Raw genomic sequence first — 27,221 nt, forward strand, 5'->3', positions numbered from 1 at the left:
ACACAACCAAACAACAACAACCTTAAATATATTGGAAAAACAGGCCAAGAAATTTCAACTTTATGAAACAGATGTTAGGGCTGTAGAAATGGCATAATTGAAGTGTTGCTTAAAGAAGATGTCTTTCTCCATATGCGGCACTGGTCCTGCATATGATGCATATGATGGACTATCTTGAAGGCAGAAATACCAGCAAGGACTTTGTAGTAAATGCAGACACAAGGTAGGGGGATACTAGTAAAAAAAAAAATCTAGTGACCACAGAGAGAGGGAAAAGTGAAGATCTGAGAGATATTTCCAAGAAATCATAGACTTTTTGACATACTGGATCTTGTAAATGGAGCAAAAAAAGGAAAATGATGAAGCCATAGTTTGGCCTAGCATACAAGAAGAAAGGTGATTTTTGTTCCTTTGGGCTTCCTGTTTTTGTGTCTCTATAAAGCCTGTGATGTTCTCTTTGGGTTTTCCTCTAACCTATCTGTATACATTCTTGGTCATTGTTTCTGGATCAGTTTCCATATCTCACCCCCAAATGTGGGTGTACTCCTAGGCTCTATCCTAAGTCCTGTTGTCTTCTCACTGTATAACTTCTTTCTCAGCAATATTACCAACTTCCATGAGTCCAGTGATTATCATCATGCATTACTATCTAAAATAAGTCTTCGATTTGTGTATTCAGCTGAGTTACATTCCCACATTACCAACTGATAACTAGACATTTTCTTTTTTCTTTTTAATGTTTTTAAATTTTTTTTTAAATTTTTAGGCAATTGGGGTTAAGTGACTTGCCCAGGGTCACACAGCTAGTAAGTGTCAAGTGTTTGGTCTGAGGCCAGATTTGAACTCAGGTCCTCCTGATTTCACGGCCAGTGCTCTATCCACTGTGCCACCTAGCTGCCCCACGACTAGAAATTTTTTTAAAATTTAATTTAATTTAATTTTTTTTACGTAACATTTGTTTTTTATTTTTAGTTTTCACCATTTACTTCCACAAGATTTTAAGTTCCAAATTTTCACCCCATCTCACCCCTCCCCCTACCCCAAGATGGCATGCAATCTGAATACCCCTTCCCCTAGTCTGTTTTCCCTGCTATCTCTCCCCCCCTTCCCCTTCTATTTTCCTGTAGGGCAAGATAGATTTCTGTACCCCATTTCCTGTATTTCTTATTTCCCAGTTGCATGTGAAAACATTTTTTTTAAACATGTGTTTTTAAAACTTTGGGTTCCAAATTTTCTCCCTTCCTCCCTCCCCACCCACCCTCATTGAAAAGGCAAGCAACTCAATATAGGCTATACATGAGCAGTTATGCAAAACACTTCCATAGTAGACATGCGGTGAAAAACTAACTCTATTTCCCTTAATCCTATCCCCCCCATTTATTCTATTCTTTCTTTTGACCCTGTCCCTCCTCAGAAGTATTTGCTTCTGATTACCCCCTTTCCCAATCTGCCCTCCTCTCTATCATCCCCATACTCTCTTGTCCCCTTCCCCTCCTATTTTCCTGTAGGGTAAGACAGATTTCCATACCCAAATGAGTGTGTATGTTATTCCCTCCTTAAGTCAAATCCTATGAGCATAAGATTCACTCATTCCCTCTCACCTTCCCCCATTTCCCCTCCACTGTAAGAGCCTTTTCTTTTCTGTTTTTTTTTTTTGTGAGATACTTTACCCTGTTCTACCTTTCCCTTTCTCCTTCTCTTAATATAATCCTCTCTCACCCCTTAATTTTATTCTCCAGATATGACCCCTTCATCTTCAACTCACTCTGTGCCCTCTATCTATCTACCTATCCATCTATCTATCTATCTATCTATCTATGCATACATACATATAAATTTTTCCCTCCAACTACCCTAATACTGACAAAGGTCTCATGAGTTACAAATATCATCTTTCCATGAAGGAATGTAAACAGTTCAACCTTAATAAGTCTCTTATGATTTCTCTTTCCTGTTTACCTCTTCATGTTCCACTTGAGTCTTGCATTGGAAAGTCAAATTTTCTATTCAGCTCTGGTCTTTTCATCAAGAATGCTTGAAAATCCTCTATTTCACTGAATGACCATTTTTCCCCTGAAGAATTATACTCAGTTTTGCTGGGTAGGTGATTCTTGGTTGTAATCCTATCTCCTTTGTCCTCCGGAATATTATATTCCATGCCCTGCTGTCCCTTAATGTAGAAGCTGATAAATCTTGTGTTATCCTGATTGTGTTTCCACAATACTTGAATTGTTTCTTTGTGGCTGCTTGTAATATTTTCTCCTTGACCTGGGAACTCTGGAATTTGGCTACAATATTCCTAGGAGTTTTCCTTTGAGGATCTCTTTCAGGAAGAGATCGGTAGATTCTTTCAATTTCTATTTTGCCTTCTGGTTCTAAAATATCAGGGCAGTTTTCCTGGATAATTTCTTGAAAGATGATGTCTAGGCTTTTTTTTTGATCATGGCTTTCAGATAGTCCAATAATTTTTAAATTCTCTCTCCTGGATCTATTTTCCAGGTCAGTTGTTTTTCCAGTGAGATATTTCACATTGTTTTCTAATTTTTCATTCTTTTGGATTTGTTTTACAGTGTCTTGATTTCTCATAAAGTCACTAGCTTCCAATTGCTTTTTTCTAATTTTTAAGGAAGTATTTTCTTCAGTTATCTTTTGGACTTCCTTTACCATTTGTCCAATTTTGCTCTTTAGGGCATTCTTCTCTTCATTGGCTTTTTGGACCTCTTTTGCCATTTGGGTTAGGCTATTTTTTAAGGTGTTATTTTCTTCAGTGTTTTTTTGGGTCTCCTTTAGCAAGTGTTAACTTGCTTTTCATGATTTTCTTGCATCACTCTCATTTCTCTTCCCAGTTTTTCCTCTACTTCTCTTACTTGCTTCTCAAAATCCCTTTTGAGCTCTTCCAAGGCCTGGGACTGATTCATATTTTTCTTGGAAGTTTTGGATGTAGGAACTTTGACTTTGTTTTCTTCTTCTGGTTGTATGTTTTGATCTTCTTTGTCACGAAAGTAAGATAATATAGTCTGACTCTTTTTGCATTGCTTGCTCATGATTCCAACCCATTACTTGAGTTTTAAACTCTTTGTTAAGGTAAGAGTCTGTTTCCAATGTGGAGAATGTACTGTCCCAAGCTTTGGGGGTTTGTACAGCTGTTTTCAGAGGTACTTCTAGGGACCTGAAAAGTGTCAGTTCTTCCAAGGTGCTATGATAAGGGATGAGGTATTTCCTCTCCACCTCCACAACAAGCTCCACCACACCAGTGCTCCTCCTCACCCCAGGACTGCCCCTCAGAACTGTGACCCAGATCCAAGCATGGGCAAAGCAAGAGATTCCTGCATAAGCCCTGGCAAAGCGATCCCTGCAATCCCCCTCTGATCAACCACTCTATTCCCCCTCAGTCTGTGGGCTGGAAGCTCAGGAGGCAGCTGTAGCCTGCATTCAGCACTTGTGACTTAGACCTAGCTTCTTCTCTCACTGCAGTAACAGACTTTTCCCACTGACCTTCTAAGTTGCCTTTGGTATTCGTGGGTTGAGAAGTCTGAAAGCCACCACAGCTGCCTGTGATTCAGTCCTCTGAGGCCTGCTCCAGGGTCACTGCGGCCTGCGTGCCCACACCAAACTATGCTCCTCTCCCAGCCTGGTGTGATATACCTTTCCGATCAGCCATCCAGGTTGTCTTGGGCTGGAAATTTGTTTTACTCTGTTTTTTTTTTTTTTTTTGTGGGTTCTGCTGCTTTAGAATTTGTTTAGAGCCATTTTTTATAGGTATTTGGAGGGGTTTGGGGGAGAGCTCTAGCAAGTCACTGCTTTCCCTCCGCCATCTTGGCTCCGCCCATCTAGACATTTTCAACTGGAGCCTTATTGATATTTTAAACTCAACGTGTCCCGAGCAGTACTTATTAGCTTTTCCCCCCAAACCAAACTGTCTTCCTAACTTGCTTATTTCTGTTGAATGTACCACCATCCTTCCAGATGTCAAGATTTGTAACCTTAGGCATCCTTGACTCTTCAGTTTCCTTCATTCCTCTCATTTCCAATCAATTGCTTTATTTATTTGTTCTATTTCCGTAATATCTCTTGTATCCATCCCCTTTTCTCCTCTCTCATGACCCCTGACTTAGTGTAAGTCTTTATTAACTCTTGCTTGAATTACTGCAATACCCTCCTAATTGTCTCCCTTTCTTTACTCCTCCTTCTCCTTATACCACAAAGCTTATCTATCCTTGCAACTGCCAAAGTGATATTCCTAAAGCAAGGGTTATGACCATGTCACTACCCTGATTCATATGTTTCAAGTGACTCTCTGTGGCCTGTAGGATATGATACAAATTTTTGTTTAGTGTTTAAAGCCCTTTACAACCTGGCTACAATTTACTTTTCCAGATTGATTACACATTACTCACCTTCATGCACTCTGTGTTCTATCCAAACTGATCTGTTCATTGGTATTTATAAATGATACTCTTTTCTCCTACCTCCATGCTTTTTTTGCAAAATGTTCCAAAGAATCAGAGAATTCAAAAGTTGAAAAAGATTTGAACAGTCTTGTAGTCTAACTCATACTTAGAATACACTTACTCTATCTCTTAGAATCTCTAGCTTCCATCAAATTTCAGCTCAAGTGCCAACTTCCACATGAAGCTTTCCCTGATATCCCTAGCTGCTAGTAACCACCTGCCCCTTAGTTCATTTGTATGTATTTTGTTTTTAGGTACAAGTGGCCACTGGATTGGAAAAGATCATTTTATGTTCCAATCTTAAAGAAAGACAATGCCAAATATTCAAATTACCAAACAGTTGTGCTCATTTCACATGCCATCAAAGTTATGCTTAGGATTCTGCAAGCTAGGCTTCAGCAATATGTGGAACCAAGATTTACCCAAAAAGTAGGCTGATTTTCAGAGGCAGAGGAATGAGAGACCAAATTTCCAACATTCTCTGGATTATGCAGAAAGCAAAGTAATTCCAGGAAGGCATCTACTTCTGCTTCATTGACTACACTAAAGCCTTTGATTGTGTGAATCATAACAAAATGTGGCAATTAATAAAGAGATGGTAGTACCAGATCATTTTACTTGTCTCCTGAGGAAAATGAATGCAGGTCAAGAAGGAACATTTAGAACCAAACATGGATTGATTTAAGACTGGGAAGGGATTATGACAAGGGTGTATATCATCACCTATTTATTTAACCTATATACAGAGTACATCACATGAAATGTCAGGCTGAATGAATCAAAGCTGGAATTAAGTTTGCCAGGAAGAATAACAATCATCTCAGATAAACAGACAATACCACTGTAATGACAGAAAGTGAAGAAGAATTAGGAAGCCTCTTGATGAGGGTGAAACAGGAGTGTGTAAAAGCTGGCTTGAAACTTAAAAAAAAAAAACTAATATCATGGCAACTTTCATCCCTTCCTGACAAATAGAGGGAAAAGAAATGGAAACAGTGTCAGATATGTATGTGTGTGTATGTATATATACATAGAGAGAGATTAAGTCAGTAACTATTTCAAAATCATGTCTCTTTGTCCTGTGTACTTATGTTAACCTTACTTCTACATGCTTTGTTATCCAAGACTATCTTTGCTACCTAGAGTTAGTTGTTAGTATTGTCTGGACTAATATTGGAAGTCTTAGACTGTGGGATAGGGAGAGGGACTAGATCTATGATTTCAGTGGTATAGGGAATTCCCAGGAGAGGACATTCTCTCTCTCAGTGAAGGCTAGCACCTTCTCTGGAACCTCCAGTTTTAGAGTTAGCTAGAGCACTGACAGGGTAAGTGCCTTGCCCAGGGTTACATGCTCAGTTATATGTCAGAGATAGGACTTGAAGCAAAGAATTAAGAAGAAAGGAAAGATTCTATTCCTTTCCTCGGGAAAGGAATCTTGGTTCTGTAAACACAATGGAAAGAGAAATGTCTCTCTAGTCAGAGCTCCTGGGTTCAAATTCCATACCTCCCATTAACAAATTATTTATCTTTTGGTAAATAGACATAAAACAATTTCTCTGGGTCTCAGTTTCCTTATTCCAAAAAATGAGGTAGTTAGACTACATGATCTCTGAGATTTGTCCCAGTACTAGATCATGACATCTCAGTGCCTAAGTAGTGACAATGAAAGAAAGGCCCTACCAGTCAGTCACATACCCCACTTATCAGAGAGCACATATTTTGTGTTGTTCAAATTTTGCCATTATCTTCTTTTGCAATTTTCAACTGGAGTCATAAATAAAGAGAACTAATTCAAACAAAACCATGATTCATTCAGCGTAAGTAATAATCTTTCCCATAGAGAACTGAGATATGGGGAAACTTATTTTGTAAATATCCGAGAAAATAAGCCTTTATTTCCATTTATTGGGCATATCTAATTTTGAAATATAAGTGATCACTCTATGGTACCTCAGTGTTTCAATAATTAAGTGTAGACTAGATTTGTAGGTCTTCTAAAAATAGTAACCAAAATACAGTTAATCAAAGTACCACTCAGATTGCTAAAGAAGTAGCCCTTTAATCTCCATATGTGTAAATACAAGGGGACAAAGTGAATTAAATAATAGTCCGGGTCTTCTAGGAACTTGCTTTCTAAGACAGGTGACAGTGATTTAAAAAAAAAATCAGAAGTCAGGAGCCCTGGGTTCTAGTATTTAATCTTCCAGTTTATGATGTAAAGGTAATAGAGAGCTCTGAATCAATATCAAGGGTATTCGATAAGTAAAAGATGTTACATATGTACAAACTCAGAGAAGATTCTCATGGGTTCATTTAAATTTGCTCTACCCATGTGCAATTTACCCTACAAAGACAAGACATGATAAAGGACTTATAAGTGGTATGATTTACAACTCATATTCAGTGCTGTAGATAAAGTATTTAATTTTCTGCTAATATGTAATTACCTTTCAAGTGTTTTTTAAATGCTCTTTTTGTAGAGTTGTTATATTTTCTCCTATGGCAGAGTGGTTCACAAATTTTCCATGCTTTTTTTTTTTCTTCTGAAGATTACTTTATCCCATTCCCTCCTGGTAGTTTTCCCTTAAATTATTTATTATTTATTTTTATAGATTTTACTTAATTATGTGTGTACATGGTGTCTCCATCAATAGATGGTACAATCCTTGAAGGCAACAAAAGTAGAGACTTTCATTTTTGCCTTTATATAATAAATGCTTTTCTATTGACTGCCTAATTGATTCAAACTGATTCCAAAATATATGAGGTGCTGTGATCAAACTTTATTTTCTCATGACCAATGGAGAATGTTTCTATGAAACAGCTTGGTAAAAAGCAATACCAAGTATATGATAATGCCTAGATACACAGAAACCAGTAATTTATCAAATTATCACATCTGAGCTGGAAGAGACATTAGAGGTCATTTAGCCCAACTGACTTTCCAATACTTGAATGCTTCCAACATCATCAGAAACTTGTCATGCTTTGAATATATTCACTGATAAGAACTCAGGACCAATATTGGATAGTTCTAATTATGAGTGAGTTCTAATACTGAGCGCAAATATATATTGATATAATAATTGATTTCATTCATTTGTTTTAGTTGTCTTCTTTGGGGCCAAGCAAAATAAATGTCATCTCTTCTTCATGTGACAAACTACATGACATTCATTCCTCTACTGAACTTTTACTTCTCCAGTCTAAACAATTCTTGTTCCCTTAAGCAACCCTGCTATGACATGGGCTCAGCATCCTAGTTGGTGAGCTGCTCTTATGTGCCTCAGCTTGCCAATGTCTCTTCTTAACATGTCAGCCAGGATGGAAAACCATTTTGGGGGGTCTGATCAGGCCAAAACATGGTTAGAATATTACCTCTCTTGTTTGAATTGATGATTTCATCAATATGGGCACTCCCTCCAGTGATTCAGATCACAAACCATTCAAGCCTGTCCATTCTTTGTGATTCATTAAAATAATGGTAGAGTTTCCCCTCCATAACTCACTGTCCATTTGAGGTGTCATTGCAAGCTGTATATACTGATAGATCAGCACTGTGGGTCATCCATCCAAATGCATAATTTTGACAATATACTTCAATTAGTTATTTTGCTGCCAGGTAACACTGTCAATTCATATGAAGCTTTCAATCTTTCAAAAATAAAGGCTCTCAGATCTTTCCCTCCTTTTTAAAAGTTATTTTTTAAATAAAAAAATTTCCTTGTCTCTCTCCTAACTCCTTTCTTCTTCCCACCTCATGAAAAAGAAAGAAAAACAAAAGCCATTAAATAATATGCATAGTCAAGCAAAACAAATCCCTTCATTGGTCATGTGAGAAATGATATATATTTTAATATACACCTGATCCATCACCTCTCTGTTAAGGGGTGGCAGCTTGCTCCACATTGGTCTTAAGGAATTGTGGTTGGCCATTTCATTAATCAGAGTTCTTAACTCTTTCTAAGTTAAGTGTCTTCACTATGCTATTATTATATAAATTGTTATCCTGGTTCTGCTCACTTTACTTAACATCATTTCATACAAGCCTTCCCAAGTTTCTCTGAAACTATCCCCTTCATCATTTCTGTCATAGCAGTATTCTATCCTATTCATATATCGTATTTTTTTTCAGCCTTTCACTAAATGATGGTCACCCCTACCATGTCTTTTTGTTTTAAAACAAACTGATACCTTTCCACTTATTTCTCATGCCATATTTGTGAATTTTTTTTTAAGTTCAAAGGGTGAGGAAAGTTGTATATACTTTGCTGTCAGATATGGTTAATTTTGTGTAGCTGATTTTCTTTGTGTGGTGTGTGTGTGTGTGTGTGTGTGTGTGTGTGTGTGTGAGAGAGAGAGAGAGAGAGAGAGAGAGAGAGAGAGAGAGAGAGAGAGAAAGAGAGAGAGAGAGAGAGGTTTTTGAGGGGAGGGTATATATCGGGGAATCAAGAAATGACCTAAGTAACAAAAACAAAAGGCATCAATTTTTTTTTATTTATGGCATCAATTTTTTAAAGGCCCAGGACATGAGATTTTAAATTGTAAAATTTCATTTTATGACATTAGGTTCATTGTCTCAGCCTTTAGATATATTTTTGAAAACCAATTCCTTATGTATATCACTTTATTTTCTTTTTTCTCTTGTTTTTTTAATTTTTAAATAGTATTTTATTTTTTCCAATTATATGCAAAGATAATTCTTAACTTTATTTTTTATAAAATTTTGAGTTCCAAATTTTCTCCCTCCCTCCCTCCTCTCTACTCTTCCTAAGAGAGTAGGCAATTTTATATAGGTTATATACATATATATATATATATATATATATATACATACATATATATGAAATAATGTGAAGCTTATTTCCGTATTAGTCATGTTGTGGAAAAAGAAATAATTTCCAAAAAATATAGTTTGTAAAAGAAAAAAAACATTAAAAAACAAAGAAAATGAAAATAGTATGCTTCAATCTGCATTCAGACTCCATCAGTTCTTTCTCTGAATGTGGATAACATTTTCCATCATGAGCCTTTTGGAGTTATCTTGGATCATTGTATTGCTGAGAAGAGCTAAGTCAATCATAGTTGATCATCACACAATGTTGCTGTTACTGTGTACAATATTCTCCTGGTTCTGCTTACTTCACTTTGCATAAGTTCATGTAAATCTTTCCAGGTTTTTCTGAAATCTGCCTGCTCATCACTTCTTACAGCACAATAGTATTCCATTATATCCTTATACCACAACTTGTTCATCTATTCCCCAATTGATAGGCATCCCCTCAATTTCTAATTCTTTGTTCTCCAGAATGGTTGGATCAGTTCACAACTTCACCAACAAGGCATTAGTGTCCCAATTTTCCTACATCCTCTCCAACATTTATCATTTTCCTTTTTTTCATATTAACCAATCTGATAGGAGTGAAGTGGTACCTCAGAGTTGTTTTAATTTGCATTTCTCTAATTAATAGTGATTTAGAGCATTTCTTCATAAGACTATAGATAGCTCTGATTTCTTCATCTGAAAGCTGCCTGTTTATATCCTTTGACCATTTATCACTTGGGTAATGACGTGTTATTATAACTTCAACTCAGTTCTCTATATATTTGAGAAATGAAGCCTTTATTAGAGACAACTGATGTAAAAATTGTTTCCCAGCTTTCTCCTTTCCTTCTAATCTTGCTTGTAATGATTTTCTTTAGAGCACATCACTTTAACTTTCTGGGCTTGTTTCCTTATGTGTTAACCAAGGATTATGATTGGAATGATTTCTAAAATTCCATCTAATTTTAACTACTATGATCCTATTATTTTATCATCCAACATATTAACTCTCCCTTCCAGCTTCAAGGCCAGAAAATTAGAAAATAATGTCCTTTATGTCTTGATGAGAGACATTGATAAAACTATTTAGCAGAAAAGGGTCTTGCACAGAGCTCTATGGCATGACACTAGAGACCTCCCTCAAGAATGGCATTAAACCATTAATTAGCACTCATATGCATTTGCTCGATCAGTTCTAAATACATTTAACTGAACTACCTATCTTGTAATTCTCTATTATGAACACAGTGTTATTGTAAGTGATTTGTCTTAATGAAAATTAGTTTTCATATTAATCTGTATCATTTCTCTGATCTACAAATTTAGTAATTGTCAAAAAAAGGACATGAATTTAATCCATGTGATTTGTTTTATTTGTTAAATTTGTACTAACTCAGAATGATTGCCACTGTATTGTAACTAAGCAAAAACAATCAGTTTTCAAATCTTCTGGAATTTATCAGCTTAGAATGTTGTTGGTCTATAGTTTACAGAATTCAAGTTCTTCTCCCTTTGGAAAATCAGAACATATGCCTCTCTCCAGTCTTTTGGTACTTCATCCATTCTCCACAAATTGTCAAAGACCACCAATATTGGTCTAAAATTTACATTTACCACTTTTTCCTGTAACCTGAGACAAAATTCATCTAGGCTTAATAACTTACTCCCCTCCTCCCTCCCTGAGACAGCAACCAATCAGATATAGGTTATACATGTGCAATTATGTAATCCATTTCTGTATTATTCATTTTGCACAAGAAGACTCGAATAAAAGAAAAGAAATGAAAGAAAGTAAAAAATAGCATGCTTCAATCTGTATTCAATCAATATCAGTTCTTTCTCCAGATAATATGTTTCATCATTAGTCCTTTGGGATTGTCTATGATCATTGTATTGCTGAGAATCGCTAATTCATTCATAATTCTTCATCAAATAATATTGCTGCTGCTGTGTACAACATTCTCCTGGTTCTGTTCACTTCACTACACATCTGTTCATGCAAGTCTTTCCAGGTTTTTCTGAAATCATCCTGCTTGTCATTTCTGACAGCACAATAATATTCCATTACAATCATATACCACAGCTTGTTTAGCCATTTGATGGGCATCCCTCCACTTTCTAATTCTTAGCCACTACAAAAAGAGCTGCTATAAATACTTTTGTACAAATAGGCCTTTTCCCCTTTGTGGATGTCTTTGGGATATAAACCTAGCAGTGGTATTGCTGGATCAAAGTGTATGCACAGTTTTGTAACCCTTTGGACATAGTTGCAAATTGCTCTCCAGAATGGTCGGATCCGTTCATAGCTCCACCAACAGTGCATTAGTGTTCCAGTTTTCCCACATCCCCTCCAACATCGAACATTTTCCTTTTTTGTCGTGTTAGCCACTCTGATAGGTATGAGGTGGTACCTTAGAGTCATTTTAATTTGCATTTATCTGATCAATAGTGATTTAGAACATTTTTATGTGACTACAGATAGCTTTAATTGCCAAGAACAATTCTAATAAGGACAGAGAGACTTATCACCAGAAGACTGGCTTCTTAGTGATTGATTCTTTAGCCTTAGCACCCCCTGAAACAAAGGAAAATAATAGGGAAAACAGAATTCTAAAACTATAAAATAAAATAATTTACAAACATAAAATATTATAAAAGGTCTAAATTATAACAAAGCATTATTACACTATGGCCCCCTCTAGAAAAATAATAGGGGAACCAGGATGAGAACTACAGGATGAAAAGGTGTTGATAATCTGCAATCTGTATCACGAGGGGGTACTCAAGATCCATAAAAGTATTAAAGCAATTATTGTCAGCCAAAACTCTTCTAAAAAGTTAGTCTTCTAGTACGAGCAAACTACATTCATGGGGTCCAGGTGCTGGGATCCTATGATATATGTGAATACATACATACATCCATGTGAATATGTGTGCATATATACATACATGTACACATATGTATATTTATATACACACATCTATATCTATAAACCATTTCTTGACAGCCCTTACTAAAAATTTTTAGTGGGGGTGGGGTTGGTTAAAGCTTGCTCTAGGAAAATAAAAATTATATTCCAATAACCAGAGAAAAAATTTTATGACTGAGTTCAAAGTATATATTTAGTACTTTGCACATAGGCTGACTGGGGCAATAAAAGAGAGGCAGCTGTAATAATTTAGCTCCAGACACAGGAATGAAACATTGAAAGTTATCTGGCTATATTAGAAGACTAATTTGACTCTTGCCCAAGTAATTACCATCAGTGGAGGAGAGGAGATGACATGGGCAGTAGGAATGACAACAGTTTTCGGTGGCATTTGAGAATCACTTTGGTGCACAGGGTACTTTCAGAAATTTTTCATAAGAAAATATGGTTAGCATTAATTACTGCAGTCATAGGACTGAATGGTGTCCCCTGTAGATTGATATTTGAGAGCTACTAACTGCAGGACTTAGTGAGTTCAATGATAGGGGTGGTAAGACCAAGATGGTTGAACTTTATCCTTCTGTGAGCCAATCAGCATCATTCCATTCCATGGTAATAGACTTCATCATTAACCCTGTCTACTTGTTTTCTTATAAACCTTCTCATGGTTGCAATAGGGTGAGTATGTAAAAATAAGTGAGTAAGAAAGAGTATCTTAATGAATTTGGATACTTTGCTATCTACATCATTTGGGGCAAGTACTCACATCAGTGAGATCATAGTTCTCTTGGAATATAGGAGTAATGCTATTTTTTCAATGGCTAGCCTTTTAATATTTCCATACACCAGAAGTCGAGAATTTTGTTGATAGGCCTATTCTCTTTGCTGTCACGGATCACAAACCCTCTATGGCTTAACAGAAAGCCTTTAAGAGTTGCCATGCTGGCAAATTTAATTACCTGTAGCTGATATGATGGTAAGATTCTCTGAACCTAGTTAGGCTTCTTGTTGTTCAGTTGTTTCAGTCATTTCTGATTCTTTGTGACCCCATTTGGAATTTTCTTGGCAAAGATACTGGAGTGGTTTGCCATTTCCTTCTACAGCTCGTTTTGCAGATGAGAAAACTGAGGCAAACTGTTTTTTTTTAATAGCAAAAAGCTATAAAGACTTCAAGTAGGAGCCCAGTGATTATGTTCCTATCTGGGCAGTTAGGTGGCACACTGCATAGAGCTCAGGGCCTCTAGTCTTACCTTCACGAGTTCAAACCTGGCCTTAGACACTTATTATCTGTGTGACGTCGGGCAAGTCACTTGACCCTGTTTGCCTCAATTTCCTCATCTGTAAAATGAGCTGGAGAAGAAAATGGCAAACCACTCTGGTATCTTTGCCATGAAATTTCCAAATGGGGTCACAAAGAGTCAGAATTGCCTGAACAACAACAAATACCTGTCTCTATTACCAAGGAGAAGTCTGACGAAACACCTTCTCATTTCAAAATGCTGCTTCTTTCTGTTCACAGTGATGCTGCAACCTCCTTTCAAATAAAATGAAATGTGTCACAGCTTCTGGGAACAACACTTTAAAAAAACCACTTGAGAAATAATCAGACATAAGTAGGAAATAAAACAGCTGTCTGCTACATACAGACCATCAAAAGGAGAGAAAATGAAGGAGACAATGGTCATCACAGTCATGTTGTCTCCATTTTGGTCACATACACACATGAGGAGCAAGGGAGGTGTGTTCAAAAGTGGGGGGGGGAGCATCATGTTGCCAGGCAATGAACGGAGACTGAGGTTTTGTACAAAAGGTGAAGATAGAGGCAGTATTCCTATCATCCCACAGACAAAGGAGATCCAAATGCCTTTTTTGCTAGAAGGAGAATTTAATAAGACTGCAAGAAAATACCCCAGTTTTGAAGTTACAAAGGGGAAAGTAGTAGTTTTGTCATCTATTCTGATGTGGCTTTTCTTGCTCTGTGAATTGCAGGTAAAGCATCTGGTCCATAGAAGGAACCAGGTGGAATTCCACTTTGGGTAGTGCCAGAGGTCAGGCTTCAATCTATTAGAAAATGGGTGTGTGTATATGTTTGTGTGAATGAAACTATTTGTACTCATATCATTTTCACTTTGAAGATGGAGTGATTCATGCTGTTTTCTCTGATGACTAATAGCAGTTTCATAATCAATAAGAGTGATTATGATAAAATATATAAAAACACTAGGCATTTAGATAATTTTGTGTACTCTTTGAGACATTTTTACATTTAAACAATCCTAGGAGAAAGGCAGGTTAGGATAGTACTCTTCTAGATCTCCAACCTTTACCCTCTGTACACATAAGAACTATGAGGAATATAATGAAATAGATTGTAATTGATGCAATTTGAACACCAGAAATAATCAAATTTTTTTCGATAGCCTCTCCATTTTCCATATGCAATATGAAAGCGAGCATGAACAGTGGAAAGTTTACTGGCCTAGAATGAAAGAAGAGACACAGAGAGGGGAAGTAATTTGCCTAAGGCAGGGGTGGGGAACCTGTGGCCTCAAGGCCACATGTGGCCCTCTAAGTCCTCAAGTGCAGCCCTTTGACTGAATCAAACTTCACAGAACAAATCCCCTTAATAAAAGGATTTGTTCTATAAAACTTGGACTCAGTCAGAAAGCTGCGCCCAAGGACTTAAAAGGCCACATGTGGCCTCAAGGCCTTAGTTTCCCCGCTCTTGTAAGACCATGGAGCTAGACAGGGAAAGAATCCATATTCCTTCCCCCACCCCCAAACCTAATATATTGTTTTCTCTGATGCAACTGTTGTGGATTGTGCAACTAGTCACAACAAAGCAAGATGAAGGGAGTAAAAGGAGCTGGACCTATAGGAGTGAAAGAATACTTTTCTTTCATGTTTGTAGAATATTCTGGGAAAGGAACTTTCCTTCCAATTCCAAGGTATGAAAATTCATTTTATCTTACTTGTAAAAGAGATTCTACCTCACAGATATGGCCCAAGGAGTCAGCATACTGGAAAAGAATATGAGATTTATAGTTAGAAGAATCAAAAGGGTGATATTAAGGGATGTGTGGGGGTGATAGGAGCAGTGTGACAGTGAATACAGAGCCAACTTCATAGATGTCTAGACAAAGATTGAGATATTGCCTCTGACTCATATTGGCCATATGACGAGTTACCTATCCTCTCAGTGCCCCTGGCCATATATGTATGCTTGTTTGTCTGTATTTATGTATATAATGGTTAGCTTAAATCACACTTGTACCAGACTTTTCTCACTGGGGAAGAGTGATTGCTCAATATTCTGAGCCTACGTGAGGGACAGAATTGTTGAGAGGTAGAAAGAGAGGTCTTGCTCTTCCAGTTTCTGACTTAGAGAGAGAAGATGTGGTTCCAGACTCTCTTCAGGTCCCTAAATGGATAGAAAGATTTTGGGAAGAAACTGACATGCAGAGGAGTTAATACTGAAGTCATGTCCTTCTTCAAAGCCTACTGCACTAGAGACTTCATGAAATTTCTGTTTGGATGAGATCTAGGACTCTCTTGGTTGAGCTGAGTCATTTCACAACCTATGGAAGAGTTCACTCCCCTTTGTGTTTTGTCTGGTTTTTATTCTTACATTTACTTTCTCTGATTTCTGTTTTGCTATTGACTTGGACAAGTGTTTTATTTTTTATTTTTAGCCATTTACTATACATGTTTATTATGGAACTTGGTTTGGTGGCAAAAGTGTCAAGGCTTGAATATTTAGCATGAGATACACCTTCTCTGTTAAAGGATAGTAATTGGGAACACAGCTTGAAACTAAACATTATTTTCCCTGGACTAACAATATTTAAGGGAGTAGATAGGTATAATTCCAGCCCAGTACACCCTCTCTCTGAGAAAAGAAGAGGGGCTAGCCTCTGTCTCTAATCTCTTGCTTCCCCTTCTGGTAGAAATTGAAATCTCCCTTGGAGATGGATGAGGAGGGGTCAATCTAGAGCAAGAGTAGGGAATCTGTGGCCTTGAGGCCAAATGTGGCCCTCTGGGTCCTCAAGTGTGGCCTTTTGACTGAATCCAAACTTCATAGAACAAATCCCCTTAATAAAAGGATTTTGTCTGTAAATATATTTGTATATACACACACATATATATGAAAGAGAAAATCAACTTCCACTCAATGATGTCAGAAACTGTAGTCTAAACATCATAATACAAAGCAACATAGCAACGCTAAATGAGTCATACCAAGGCTTTTAGTAATTACCCTGTTTGAGTAGATACTCATTAGAAAGAGAAGACTAATGAGATAGCCCATGATATTCTTTCATCACTGTGATCTTTGTGTACCTTTAAAGGGCTATATGAACTTTGAAACAGATAGGCCTATTGATCTGGAATGATTCTTCTGAAAAGAATTGACTTTATTATGCCATTCCTCTGCCCCAACACCTTCAATAACTTTATAGAAAAGAAGGACCACAGCCAAACTTTCTAGCCTTCTACAATCTAGCCCTAATCATTATCTCTAAACTTACCCTGCCCACCCTACTCCACCCCACAACCTCAGGCCTTAACTCTCCTCTACAGTTGAACAAACCTATATACTGTCTTCCAAACACACATTCGACTTTCTTTCCTGTGTCTATGCTTTTCATTATGCCATTTCCCTCACTTTGAATGATATCAGGTAAACTCAGTCAGTCAATCCCTTAGTTTCCAAACATTTATGAAATGTGCCTATGTGCTAGGCACTGTGCTGAAAGCAGGGGATGCAAAAGAAAGGTGGTCTATGCTTTTGAGCAGCTTACATTCAAACAGAGAGAGACAACATGTAAATCTCTAGGTAAAAATGAGAGCGAGAGAGAGAGATGATGATGATGATGCTGATGATGATGGTGCTGATGATGATAATGCTGCTGCTGCCACTGCTGCTGCTGCCACTGCTGCTGCTGCTGATGATGACGATGGAAGGTAATCTCAGAGGAAAGGCCCTAGCTGGAGTGGATGGGGAGGGATTGGAAGAGCAGAATCAGGATGGGACTCCTTGTTCAAGACCCAGTTCAAATACTATCTCTTCCAACAAGCCTGAGCTCCCAGACCAAGGTAAACGTTGATTCCTCTGATTTGACTTACTTTCAGTGTTATTCCTATTGGTAGTCAGTGCATTTAGAACAGTGTTTATACATATTAGGTGTTCAGCCACCACTTTATTATTTAATTCTTTGCTCTTTGCCTTTCTGGCTACCTTTTTCCACCCCAGATCCAAATTCCTTCCCCCAAATACCAAAACTAGTCACATGGCATTTCCTTAATGCCCTTTCATTTTTTACCATATGCAGTATGAAAGCTGGTATGACTCAGTGAAAGGGCATTTGCCTAGTAGTCAAGGCACCTGAGATTGTGGCACTAGGGAGCCTTAGTCATGCCTTTATTCCGGGCTGTGTGCCTGTAGATAAATCACTTCACCAATAAAGGCTTCATTTTTCCCATTTGTGCAATGGGGAGAGAGTTGGACTAAATCAAAGGCTCCTCACCTGTTTTTGTGGCACAGATCCTTTTGGCAGTTTGTTGAACCCTATGGACCTCCTTCTTAGAATAATGCTTTTAAATGTATAAAGTAAAACGCATAGCATTACAAAGAATCTAATTATACTGAAATAAAATTACCAAAAAAAATACTTGGCTAGATGAACTCTAAAGTTCCTTGCAGCTCAAAGATTTTATGATTAAACCATGTTCTGGTTACTTCAGTCATCCTGACAATCAATACTGATTTCTAACATTCTATATAAAGCCTGTTTGTCATAGCAACAGACCTCAGCAGTTACAGTTTCCACTTACTATGTCAGAAACAGTAGTTTTTATCCATTAAAACCACATCTAATGCCCAGAATAATAAGAAAGAAATTTGACAATTGAGGGCAAAGTTGAAATTGTACTCTTTTCTAAAGCAGTAGAAACAACATTAGCAAAAATATTGCTAAATTTTGATGTGTTTTCAGGGTTAAGGGGCTTAGGAGAAAAGGTGAATATTAGGACAGAGGAGGTTAGGGGTGATCAGGTGGTGCTTTCTTTCCAGAATCCTGTTGCTAAATTATTGTTCATTTCTAAGAACTTTGTCCATCTGTTGCCCCTCTAATACTGTCTAGACAATTTCAATGACTTACACAATTCATTGTGACTGAATATTTTCCTGTTTACTACAGAGTTAGTCTACAAAGGTCACCAATAAAATAATCTTTTGGAATTGCTATGGAAAACATCTCAAAAATCCAAAAAATTCAGGAGTCACCACCAACAGTAGACTGTTCCTACTAATTCAGGGATAAAATATCACAATAACTGAGCTGGCTAAATCTTCTTTCTGGCAAGGCTCTGGATGGTGTCAGAAAACAAGGGGCCGGTACAGCCTACCAGCAATATACAAGCTCTCATCTATGGACAACTATGTCTTTTCATAATAAAAGCTGGATTGTAAACAAACATTAGTGGTGCTGGGGAGTTTTTCTGCTTTTAAACTATCAGCTGAGCATTTGAAGAATTTCCTGGTACAACACTTTTTTGCAACAGCATGGTTATTTGGAATACCATATTTAATTGGGATGTGAAATACTTCTGCTTTTGACCATAAGGAAAAGATGGGAAGTTTGTGCTCTTCCCCACAGTGCTGCCCTCAATTTGGGACTCCTGCTCGGATAGTCCCACTGCAAATGAAAAATTGAGTTTCCAACAACCATTTTCATACTCCAGTGCTTCTTCAGGCCATAGAGAAAACCAGTAGTTCGTGAAGGTAATGCCAGAGAGAGGACAACTTTGGGCACATCCTAAAAAGTTCAAAAGACTTTAAATACCTGTCTGGAAAATAATGTGTGTCTGTCACCTGAGGACCAGCTTAGATAAATAAAGGGGAGAGGAGAGAGAGACAGAGACAGAGACAAAGAGTCAGAGAGAGACAGAAACAGAGGCAGAGACAGAGAGAGACAGAGAAAGAATTCACTAACTTTTTCTCTTTATCATATCATTTGTTGTTTAGTCATTTTTTAGTTGTGTCCAACTCTTTGTGACCCCGTTTGGGACTTTCTTGGCAAAGATACTGGAGTGCTTTTCCATTTGCTTCTCCAGCTCCTTTTATAGATGAGAAACTGAGGTAAATGGGGTTAAGTGACTTGCCCAGGATCACACAGAGGCTGAGGCTGGAGTCACTGAATATTAGAATTGATGGTTCCAGATTCATTATTTCTATCTCTGGCCTTCTTCTTTGTTTTTGTTAGTTATATTAAAACAACATATTTTTCCATTCTGAAAAATTGACTTAACTGAACTGGTAAGCCAAGTGAATGCATGTGTTAGGTATTGGATTTCTCATATTGTGTTCCCTCTAATTTGGAAGGCTATCCCTGATGACTTTATCTCATTAAAAATGTATAGCATCTCCTCTGGGGCCTCCCTGCCCCAAGTGGCCATCAAATCCTCAAAATAAGGCTGATTTTTACTCTCCTCAGGGTTCCAAGGACACTTGAGAATTTTTTTTTAAATGCAACTCCTGAGGACCCTCTGGTGAGCTTCCCATTATCAATTAAGCAGTTGGTATCAATTCATTTTTAGAGAGTATTTACTGAGAAGTTACCCCAAGAACAGTGGTTTCTAAACCAGGGGTGTCTGCTTGCACATAGAGGGTACCTTTGAGAGTGGTCTCAAACTTAAATTATAATGATTATGAGACATACATGTAAACAATAAATCTGTCCAAGGAAAACTTCCTGACTTCTGGCCTGGAATTCCTTTTCTCTTTTTGTGTAGTCCTCATGAAGTTGGCCTTAGGTTTAACTCTCTGCCATACCCTGAGGATAAATGTTTTTCTAGAGTCCCTAGCTAGGGGTCACAAAGGGTCATAATCCCTGAAGTTGCCACTACTCTCAGATGACTGTCTTTTCACATCTTTTTGGAGGCAGTCCATTTACTGCTAAGAACTTTTATGGATTTCTTTGGATTCTTGTCAGATTGCCATTGGGACCTCTGATGGCTCTTCCAAATTTACGTGGTCACCTAGGCATTCCCTTCTCAATATACACCCTCACCTAAGATCAGTAAAGAAAAAACAGAAAAGATGAGCTTTTACAGAGTGAAGTTAGTAGAAACAAAAGAACAATTTATGCAATAATGCAACTTTACAAAGACAAAGAACTTTGAAATACTTAAGGACTCAGATTAATAATATGACTAACCAGAATTCCAAAGGACCAATGATAAATCATGCTACCCAACTCCTAACAGAAAGGCAATGGACTCAAGATGTAGAAAGAGACATATATTTGTTGGACATAGTTGAAGAAGGAATTTGCTTACCTGTGCATATCTGTTAAGAAGCTTTTGTTTTTCTTTTCTTTTTTTCAAATGTTAATAGGGAGATGGGAGGAAGAGAAAAAATGTTAATTAAAAAATAAAATTTACAAAAAGAATAAACAACAGAGAAAGAAGTCCCACATGCTCAAGGTCATGTGGGAGATAGGGCAGCTCCCTCCTCACCTTGTCAGTAGGTGAAAGCAGTTCTTGTCTTATTGATCTCTAAGAAAGAAAAGACTTTTAAACTCAGATCTGTCTCAAAATCTCTCAAGTTATTGGTTCTTATAGCTCCACAAGCAATTAAAAATTTTTTTCATTGTCACATAATACAAGCCCCTCCAGTCCTACACAGCTTCCAAAGTTCTATATGTTGCATTGGAAGTGAGCTGTGAATATCTGTGCATATTCTGTGTAACCCACCAGAAAGAACAAAACTGAGCATTTGCTAGGGATTGGGCTCTCAATGACCAGTCCTGTCATAACACATATTAAAAAAAAAATTGCCCCAGATCAGTAATAATAAAAGATGAACAAATTAAAACAACTTTATAGTTTTACTTCATACATATTTAAATGTCAAAAATGACAAGAGACAGAAATAGCCAATGTTAGAGGAACTTTAGGAAAACAGGCACATTAATACACCATTGATCAAGCTATGAATTGGTCCAACCTTTTCAGGAAGCAACTTGAACTTATTTTAAAAAGTGAGTAAATTGTTCATAATCTTTAGGCCAAAGATTCTACTTCTGTGCAAGAGGTCAAATAAAGAAAAAAAAAGATCCAATATACCTAGATAGTCATAGCAGCACTTTTTGTGGTAGTGAAACTACATATAAAGTAGATCCTCATTAAACAGGGAATAGTTGAACAAACAGTTGCATATACATATAATGGAATTTTTTTAGTGCCAGAAGATATGATAAATATGAATAATTTAGAGAATCATAAGAAATTTATTCATATAAGAAGAAACAGAAAAAAATACAAAACATGAATGAAAAGAACAATAAAAAATGAAAGTGTACATTGTATAACCAATATTGGCTCCAGAGAAAATCTGAGGGAATTGGGTAATTATGAGTGTGAAATATTACACATGGTGTTAACTAGACAGAGTTGGAGTATCTGCCATTCTACCATTTGATTTTATTTAATTGGGCTTTTGTTTTTTCCCTGTTAATAGTGAAGACTTACTGGGTGAGTATGGGGAAGGAGAGAGGGCCCTATCCAGAAATGATCTTTTTAAAAGAAAGAATGGATCACTGCTCTTGGATCACTGCTCCTCCTCTTAGATGACTTTTGACTATGTTCATCTACTTCTAACATTCGTATTTTCCCCATTTTTTTTTGCCTCAGCTGACTTACTTGGCAAACATACTAATTTGATATGGCTTTCATTTGTTTTACCATTCCAGCTTCTTCCTTGAATTTGGTATTTCAAGTCCCTTCCTGGTTAAGTTCTCATTGCCAAAGAAGCATGTACTAGTTTCCACATAGAAACTCCTATTTTACTCCAGAAGTCAACAATAGCCTGTCATGTATAGCCCCATGAGAACAGGATCCAATATTTCTCTGCACATTTTCTAGGACTGGACCAAAGAAGCATATCAAAAGTCTCATTGAGAGCTTTTTGAAAATAGACAGACTATGGGTGCAGGCTATGCGTACTCAGGGGCAGGGAGAATCAGAGTTGTTGTTTTTTCTTTCCCCACTACACATGGAAAATTCCCTTCTATAGTTATGACAGTTGGTTAGACTACGTATGACTGCATATATTTCTTCATTTGCCTGAATGCTTATTGGTTCCATACCTGTTCATTCCCTACTGCTTTTTACCTGCTTTGAAATTAAAACTTCATGAAATTTAAGTAATTGACCATGTTTTCTACAATTATTTGATATACTAATTGTCTACATACATACCAAATATCCTTCCATCAAATGTTCATGAGGGAGACCACTTTCTCTGCTTCTTGAATAAGGGTAGATCAGTCCATGACACCAAGATCAGTGCTTCAATGCTTTTTGCTACAGAACTAGGCCTAAATTTTGAAATATAGCCCTATAAAGACGCCAAGCCAGTGCAAATCATCCATCTTGAAGATGTATGGATAAAGAAGAACACCAAAATTTCATTCACAAAACATTCTCCTGGAAGCTGGGAGTTGCCCTTGTTCTCCCCCAGTTCCCAGTTCCACATTTCCTCATATTATTTTAGCTTTTGCACTGGTACAGTGTTGTGTTTCAGAAGAGGAACAACTACTGTTGGGCCATTTTCATTTGAAGATGAACATTGCTGTACTAAAAAGGTAAAAAAACAACAAAAAATGAAAAACAACAACCCTGACATCTATTCAAAGAATATCTTTGCTGAACAAATAGTTTTTAAAGTCTTCCAACTGTCCAGGTGCAGACCTGCATTATTGTAGCAATATTTAATGTGGGGGCTGAATAAGCCCTCATATTCCTGGAAGAGTAACAGAGATAGGATAAACAGGAATACTAGAATTTAATAGGATAAATGAGTGACGCTGTTATATTAATGACTTGAAAGACATTTTGACAGGATAATTACAAGTTTCAAAGTAAAACATTTTTAGAAGATATCAAAAAACTCTGCCTACCAAACAAACAGATTTCAATTTTTCAGATTTAACTTTCTTGAGAGAAGAGATATGAGATCAAGAAATTATTTTGCCATCATGTTAACTCAACTTCAGAATTGTATGTGGCAAACATGAGTCAACAAATTCACTTCCTTTTGGGCCAGACTTTTAAAAATATAACTCACAGTTCCATAGCATATTAAGGTTTATGAAGTCCCTTGCTTATAAGTCTTTGAGGTAGATAATTTAAGCATTTTCATTCCTATTTTACATGAAGAAAATGAGTCTCAAAAAGTTAAGTGACTTTCCCACAATCAAACTACTGGTATCAGAATTTGGATTTGAACCCAGGTCTCTCCAAAGGGCTAAACATGGCATGTGATCTCATTGTCATGACATCGTGTTGTCCCAATTACAATGTGGGGATGCTGATAGCAGGCCACTTAAACACTTGTGTCATGGCACAAACAACCCAGGTATACTTTGGAGAATTGTCTCACTCGTATGTCTTGACTCAGGAAACCTGGAAAAAATCCATGCATCTAATATACCAAAAGTAACTCCATTATCAAGCACAAAGTTTCCAATATGACAGAAAAGAGCTTATTAAAAGGATAGAGACAAGTTATCCAGGAATGTGCAACTTCTCCTAAAAACCTGTATGAAATTCCTGGTCATTTACATTTCTAATTATGAGGTTCTTCTTCTAATGTATTTTCTCACAACTGTAGAAGTTGGCTTTAGGTGTTATTCTCTGCTGTTCCCTATAATGAAATGACCCTATAATATACAGGGGCTTGACTCAATCATCAGAATAGCATCTGATAACAGGGGCATCTGGAGGACCTCACCATCTCTAGTGGATCACTCTACTCATGGCTCCAATGATGTGGGTCCCTCTGCACTTCCACTTTTTGATGACTTTGGGTCTAGGCATTTGCTACTCCTTGCTGTTCATTTGCCATCACCTGCTGGCCTAGCTCCATCTGTCCTTCCCCGTAGTTTTATAGTACTGTTGTTTGGTATGACTAGGCGGGGGTGGGAGTAAGACAATATTTCTTTGTGGTTTGAATATGACCTTAAGCAGCAAAGGGAAAAGAGCCCCAGGAGTGTCTGGAACCACCAAGAGGAACAATTTTCCCTGCAGTGCCTCAAGGCTTCTTACTGAATCTGTTCATTTTTGTCACAATTCCTGTCAGCCTCTAAACAAAACAGGAACTTGCCCCAGAATGGGATATGATTCTGGGCTCCAATTTTACAAACATTCGGGTCACACCCTCTAGGTTTGGATATAGTAACCAAATTCTTCATGGCCTTTGCTCTCCAACCCCTGTATTTGTAAGCTTTTTGAAGAGAAGAACCAAGTAGTTTTTCATCTTTGCGTCTTTAACACTAAACAGAGTGATTTACCCATAGTAGGCATTTAATAAATATTTGTTGAATAGAATTGGCATCCACCACTTCCTCTGAAGCTGACAAAACATCCCAGGCATTCCCTAATTACTTCTTTTAATCCCTTAGGCAAGATTATTTAAATTACTCAAGGCTCTTAAGAATTTCTGCTAGTTATTTTTCTCACCTAAGGTAGGAGCTCTGTGTGTGTGTGTGTGTGTGTGTGTGTGTGTGTGTGTGTGTGTTTAGCAGTTCTCTAATTCATGCATGCCTTCAAGCTCATACCATTCTCACTTTAATGGGAGAGGAGAAAGACACCAATACTAGCTACACAGCTCTAAATTCAATACAATCGCTTACAAACATCAAAGCCTCAGTGAGATCCTAAAATTCACATGGTTCAATGATTTTTTTCAGTGTCCACTGGTACCATGATATTATTTTCTATTAAAAGTGAAAAGTTTGCTTAAAGTCAGCATCACATGTGCTTATAATCAACTTTCAGGTCATGATAATGCAGGAAGTGCCTACAAAAGACTTGTAAATGGCAGTCAGTAAGATTAATTTTTCCTAGTTTTTTTTTAAATTGCAGTCACTTGAGATCTATTTTTACACCAAGTCCAAATGGAAGAGTGATCTCCTATACATGGTGAAGTTCTCCAGATAGTATCTTGATAATTGCATCAAGCCTAAAATATTATAGGCCCTCTTCAAGGAGGTCTGTGATTATTCAAAAGAGGTCAGCCTAGCATTTATATAGTACTTCAAGGTTTGCAAAGCACTTCATAAATATCACCTCATTTTATCTTCACAACATGCCTAGGATTTAGGTGGACTTATTATCCCCATATTACAGATGAAGAAACTGAGGAAGACAGAGGTTTAATGCCTTGCTCATAATCACACTGTAAGAGTTTGAGACTTAATTTGAACTCAGGTCTTTCTGACTCCAGGTCTTGCTCTAAACACTGTGCCCCCTATCAGCATAATGATTTATAAAGGAAAAATTAAATAGATGAAAATATTTAGTGGAATTTTCCAAAGATTGTGGGCTCCCTCTCACTGAAGGTATTCAAGCTACATCTGGGTAACACTTTTCATGGATGTTACAGAGGGTTTTCTTGTTCAGGTACAAATGGAACGGGATAGCATCTGAAGCTCCTCCCAGTTCTGAGATTCTGTAGCAATCTCCCTGCAATGGTGAAGTATCAAAAGAAGACTTTAATGGAGAAACAAGAAAGAGGCCTTTAAAAAATTATTACTATTATCTTTGGCTTTGTTCTCATCTGCATTTCTCAAAATACTTCTTTCCCTTCCTCATACTATATGACCAAGAATTTAAAAGGAGAAAAAAATTGTTCAGAAGTCAGACATTCTGTCTGCTGTTCTATATCCATAGCCCCCCATCTCTGCAAAGAAGCAAGGAAAGGTGCCTTCCTGTATCTCTTAGGGATAAACCTTGGGCATTCTATTTTAATAGAATTATTTCAATTATTTTGTTATTGTTGTTTTTTCCCATTTATATTGTTGATAATGCTTTCCTTATTCTAACTTCGTTTTGCATCAGTTATGTCTTCCCTTGCTCATGTGTATTACATTAACTGTTTCTTTCAGCACAATAATATTCCATTATATTCAAATTTTTAGCCTTTTCCCATCTTAATGAGCATCTATTTTATATCCAGCTTTTGTTCCTACAAAAAGTATTGCTATAAATGTTTTCATATGTATCAGAACTTTCTTTTTTGGAAAGAGACTCATTTTAAAGGGGAATAAGGAAACAAAATAGATATAAGGATTATGAGGATTAATGAAGGTGGGAAAGAGAGAAGGCTGAAAAGACAGGCAAGTAATAGAGAGAGGTGAACACTGGCAGAGGTGCAGTCTGATTTTCACCCTCCATTGTTGAGGTGTAGTGATTACAAGGTGGCTGCAAGATGAGGGAGGGAAACTTGGTGTGTGGGGGTAGAAGAAGAGTTTTGCCAGTGAACAGCAATAGTGTTATAGTAGGGGACTGAAAGGCAAGGCATGGAGGTCGTAACTGCCATGGAAAAACTCCTTACAAGAAATCTGGCCCTTCCTAAACCAAGATATTGGCACCCTGGGCCAAAGCCTCCCTAATTCCATGTCAGTTATGGCTTTGGTCTGGTAATCTTTGATGAAAAAAAGCATACGGCAGAGCAGGTTAGCTATTTGAACAAAGAAAAGGCAATCTACTCTGATGTTTGGTGGAGGAATATGACTATCTTTTTTTCTTAAAAAAAAAACTAGATTGAATAAAGGTACAACAACCTTTATTCAATACCCAATAACCAATTACAATAACCAATATTAGCTCCAAAGGACAGATAATAACCCATACCACTTTTCTCATGAGAAAGGTGGTGGACAAGGAGGATAGGGTGCATATAATCACATAAAGTTGCTATGTTGGTTGATTTTGGTAAACATTATTCAATCCTTAATTTGTTTGTTTATTAAAGGAGAGTTCTATAATAAGAAGTCACTGTGATAGAAACAGCAAAAGATGTTAAACACTTTGAAAAATATAAATGCAAATAACCCAGTGATGAACAATTAACATAGGTCACAGGCATAATTTTAAATATGTAGTATATACACAGATAAAAAACATACATATTCATAACATTATCTATAAAAATAAAATAATTGACTA

This window comes from Vombatus ursinus, unplaced genomic scaffold, assembly GCF_900497805.2.
Source record: "Vombatus ursinus unplaced genomic scaffold, bare-nosed wombat genome assembly UNPS02014781.1, whole genome shotgun sequence".
NCBI lineage: Eukaryota > Metazoa > Chordata > Mammalia > Diprotodontia > Vombatidae > Vombatus > Vombatus ursinus.